The sequence below is a fragment of the Neomonachus schauinslandi genome, chromosome 2, assembly GCF_002201575.2.
Source record: "Neomonachus schauinslandi chromosome 2, ASM220157v2, whole genome shotgun sequence".
Classification (NCBI taxonomy): domain Eukaryota; kingdom Metazoa; phylum Chordata; class Mammalia; order Carnivora; family Phocidae; genus Neomonachus; species Neomonachus schauinslandi.
Genome location: NC_058404.1, coordinates 54922443 through 54927608, shown reverse-complemented (window position 1 = coordinate 54927608; position 5166 = coordinate 54922443). Strand labels below are relative to the sequence as shown.

General features: G+C 42.0%; 1 pseudogene; it reads right to left on the bottom strand.

The window, feature by feature from the left end:
- Window positions 1-324: 324 nt before the first annotated feature.
- On the bottom strand, window positions 325-1776 carry LOC110588415 (annotated as a pseudogene).
- Window positions 1777-5166: the final 3390 nt, after the last annotated feature.

Sequence of the window (5166 nt, the reverse complement as noted above, 5' to 3'; positions counted from 1 at the left end):
GGACTTATGATTTTCAAAATTTTCTCAATTTATTTCTCCTTTCTTATTTGTTATGTTGTGTATTTGTACTTTCTTTTTCTTTTGCGGCAGGGGTGGGGTGGTTGGCAGAGCCATCTGAGGTTTTATTTGGGGAAAGGCACTTTTAATTGGAGGCATGGGCAAGAGGGGTATCCAGGGCAATAGACTCCCCCCCAAGCGTAGGCTGAGGACTGGGGCTGAGCCTCAGGTCGGTCTCCTGTTCCCGATGTTCCCCCACACAGCTCCTTCCCCCAGAGGCTCTATGGTAGTCACAGGAACGAGGAGGCTGGGAGGGACCACTGCTATTCACATCCGAGACAGCTTGGACACCAGCTTCCCAGTGCAGGTCTCGATCATCTTCACAGCCATGGCCTTGGAGGAGCTGACACAGCTAAAGGAACTGGCGCCCCTGCTAGAGCCGAAGCTGGACAGGAAGGAGCTCAGGCCATAGTTGAAGTCAGGCTCATGAGGACCCTGTAGGCTGAGCTCAGCCCACCCGAGTAGCTGCTGTTGGTCTTAGCATGGATATTCAAATTCTGCATCCCAGACCCCAGCTGGCTCTCTCGTCCTCCAGCAGCTTGCGGTAGGTGGTGATCTCAATGTCCAGGGCCAGCTTGATGTTCATGAGCTCCTGGTACTCGTGCAGCCGCCACACCGTATCCTGCTTGGCTCGCTGCAGGGCAGCCTCCCCATCGGCCACCTTGGCATTGGCTTCCTTAACAGCCAGCTCCTGGCTCTTCTCAACATCAGCGACAGCGACCTTCAGTGAAGCCCTCTTGCCTTTGAGGCCCTGGATCTCACCCTGGAGTTGGCTGATCTTCTGGTTCATCACGGAAATCTCTGTCTTCGTGCTACTGAGGTCATCCCCAGGCTTCCCAGACAATGCCTGCAGCTCCTTGTACTTGATCTGGTACATGGTCTCGGCCTTAGCCCAGCTGTGGTTGGTGATGTCCTTGACCTCGGCGATGATGCTGTCCAGGTCCAGGGAGCTGCTGTTGTCCATGGACAGCACCACGGACGTGTCCAAGATGTGGGACTGCAGCTCACAGATCTCCTCTTCCTAAGCTGCCTTAAGAAGCTGATCTCGTTTGTCAGCCCTTCCCAGAGGGATTCCAGCTCTACTTTGTTCAGGTAAGCTTCGTCCACATCTTTCTTGATGTGGACAAATTCATTCTCCACATCTGCACACTCTTTGATCTCCTCCTTGTACTTACTTTTGAAGTCCTCCACCAGCTCCTGCCTGTGGCGAAGCTCCACCTCCTGCTTCCGCTTCTCCTGGTCCGATGTGTTTAGCTGCTGCCAAAGGTTGCTGATGGAGCTCTCCAACATGCGGTCCACATTGCTCCCAGTGGTGTTCTGCTGCTGTAGGAGGCTCCGCTTGGTCTCCAGAATTTTGTTCTGCTGCTCCAGGTGCCGCACCTTGTCGATGGAGGCAAACTTGTTGAGGGTCTTGATCTGCTCTTCTCCTGAGTGTTGCTCAGCCTGGATGTTGGGGTCTGCCTCCAGCTTAAGGGGGCTCAAAAGGCTCTAGCTCACTGAGACAGCTGTGATGTCCCCCATTGCCCTGGCCCTGCTGTAGCCCCTGACCATACTCAGGCTGGTGTCCAGACCACCCCAGAAGCTGCTGCTGCTGCCCACTTGGGAGAAGGCTGAAGAGCAGATGCGGGATCCAGGTGCTCTGGGGTGCCAGTGGCTGCTGAAAGCCTGGGGGCAGGAGGTGAACACCTCCTAGGACTTCTGGGTCACCGTGATGGACATGGTGGAGGCTGGAGTGGAGGCAAGGAAGCTGAACCTGACAGAGGTTTGAGGAGGAGCCCAGAAGCGACTTCTTGGTGGGGATCTCTTTTTCTTTGATTAAATTAGCCACGTTTTTGGTTTTGGCTACTTTTAAGTCTTCTGAAGCAGCAGTCTTGGATGAGAGGGCAAAAGGCCCTATCTTTATCTGATCTTTGCCACTAGACTGGCCCCATTCTCAGTGATGTTTTCAAGAGGACTGGGTCAGTCTTATCTCCTGCTAAATCTGCCTTTACAAAAATATCTATTAATTCTCTTGAACTAGTCTCTCTTGCTGGACTGCTAACTTTGGCAAGGAAAAGCCAGTTCTCAGCAATATTTTGAGAGTTTTTTCCCAGGTGGACTCTCTCATAGGCTCTATCTGCATGTGATTTGTATTGTAAGATATTATAGTCTACAGCTAATCAAATAGCACAGTTAATCACATAATCTACCATGGCATGACAAGGATCACCAACTTCGTAGCCTGCAGGATCTGTTTTCTTGCTGATCACCAGTTGACCACAGAATTAGTATTTCATATCTTAAGTTGTGTTAAGGTAGCTCCATGTCTAGGTAGCAACTCTGTAGTTGTATATTACCTGTTAACAATATAACAAGTAAGATAACAGTGACTTTGAAAAAATAAAAGTGTATTTGTCTCTCTTATAATAATTCAAGCATAAGCAGTCCAGGGCTATGATATGATAACTTTGTTACCTTTTCTTGCTCTGTAATAGTCCCTTAAACTTGTTCTGGCCTGTGTGGCTGCATATGGCTTAAACTAACTACTACTCTTAGGTTCCAGCCCTGAGGATTGCACACTTCACTTCCGCTTATATTTAGTTGGCAGAATTTAGCCACATTCCTGCATTCCTACCTGTAAGGCAGAATGCAAAATACAGTGTTTATTCTCAGTGTCAGCTTGTCTAGAGGAAACACAAAGAGAATCTCATATCTACAAAAGGGGAGAATGGATAGTGAGGCCTATTGGTGGCATGTGCCGTATCCTTTTTCTCATGATTTTTTCCCCCATTTTTTTTTTTCCTTTAAATAGTGAGGATTTTGTCTTTTTTAATTTCAAGGCTTAAACATTTCCCCCATAGTCAGTACTTATATTGAGAGAAATTTAAACTAGTGTGCTCTTTATATAGTTTTTAGGTTTTTTCCCTCCAATGAAAATAGCCTTTTCATCATCTATTTTATATATAATAGTAATCACTGTTTAAAAAAAATCAGCCAATGAAAGAGAAAGGAAATATCCAAAGTTTTTGCACGGTGAGGAAAAATACCATCAATGTTTTGATGACTACTCTTTCATTTACCATTTTTAGAAACATAAACAGACACTCCTTTTCCCAAAGATTTTATCCAAAGATGGTCATATAATAATTCTACTTTTACTTTATAAGTTTTTAAAAAATGCAATTTTCTTTTTTGTTCATTGCCTCTTCTTCCGCCAACTGAATAACCCTAGGAATCAGGGTGACCAACTTGGTATGTATCTTGGCTTACTACAATTTATGGCCATATGATTATATGCATTTGCATATTTACATATATTCACACACATTTATAGTTGTATATATATTCAAATATTTTTGGCATTGTTTGGTTTAGAAAAGTGGGATAATATATATATTTCTCTGCCTCTTACCTTTCTCACTTAATAGCATATTGTGGAAATCTTTTTAATCATTGATTATAGATTGATAAAATTCCTTGTAACTGCTGCGTGTTATCTCATGGTATGGTTTTGCCACAACTTATTAAAAATGTTTACCGATTAGTAGACATTCAATTCCCCCCCCCCCATATTTTGTTCCTGCCTTAAAAAAAACTGCATTAACTATCCTTATCTACTAGTAGTTTATTTCTATGGTATAGATTACCAGTAACAGAGATGTTGATTTGAAAAGTGTATGTATTTTCTATTTTAGCAGATATTACCAGACTGCTTTTCCAAAAGGCGGTAACAATTCATCCCTCCTCCCGCATACTTCCCTATGTCTCCATCAGCAATAGGTGTACCGCTGTTTTAAATCTTACCAATATCAATGTGTTACCTACTGCTATCTTAAATTTTCATTTTGTAATCATTGAGATTGTGTGCACATATATATTTATTTATTGTGTATATTGTATATCTATATTTATTTAATTAAAAAGGAGACACAGACTTATTTTAAATTCCTCTTGGAAATTCAAAGTCCGTGACTGCTGTAGCTATATGTAATCGATGTGCATATTGTGGATGTCAAAATCAAATACATGCATTTGATTGTAATAGATAATTTTCCCCTCGCAGTATTATGTTTCTCTTAAATCTTTAGGAGTCTGTAGGCTGCTATACAAATGGTCTGAGTGCCAGGCGAATTTTTTTAATGTAATGATATACAAAATTGTAGCTACTTGTTTCTATGGGATAGAGACAGAAACTGTGAAATAAACTTGGTTGTTCTTGTGGCATTTTAAACAAGCAAAAAAAGTTAAGCTGTCTATAAAGACACTGCATTTATAAGTTTTATTATTAAATCCACCACTGCTTTGCTGACTAATAAAATGGAAAATGTGTGCTTTTATAGGTTTATAAAAAGGCAAGCTATAGGTTCATGAAAAATATCTTCCACCGATTGAATACAGGTGGCTGCTTGTTTAGACTTTGAAGACATAAAGACTTAGGATAGATGTCTGAAAAAGGTAATATGGCACAATAAAAAAAAAATCTTCCTTTCTTTGCTCATCAATCCTTCGAGTATTCCATGTCAAATAAACGCTACAACAATTTATAGTAAAAGTACACAGTGGAAGTGCCAACGTTTAACACTCCTTAGGACTGGAGACCGGCCAGATTTTTCACACCAATATTTAATGTGAACTAAAATGTCTTTTCCATTGGAAGTGTGAGAAGGCGCTTGCTTTCCTATATTTGGCAACACGCTTATGTGAAGTATAAAGTCAAATGCCCGTGATGTTCTCTTTACTTCAACCCTGATACATTGTGTTCATTTGTTTAAGTGCATGTGGCAGCTTTAGTGTTCCAACTATAAATTTTGGTTAACTTCTATTGACATGCTGTATTAAACTTAAGAAAAACAAATTACACTTCACCCGTTGTAATTGACTAAATGTGTCAAAAACACAGTAAGTGTAACACAAAAGGTCAGAGTCTTCGTCTACACTGTAATGGGTGTCATGGCAGGGATCCAACTTTTCTTGTACATTTCATTTTTCATGAAGCTTCAGGACAAGGCATACATTTAACGTTCACTTCCACTTCTCATTTGTACTTCAAAGTTTATCGTAGGCTGTGCGACTACCAAGAACACTTTTCTCTCCTGCTATTTAAAGTTCTCTTCGCATTGACGTGTGTGC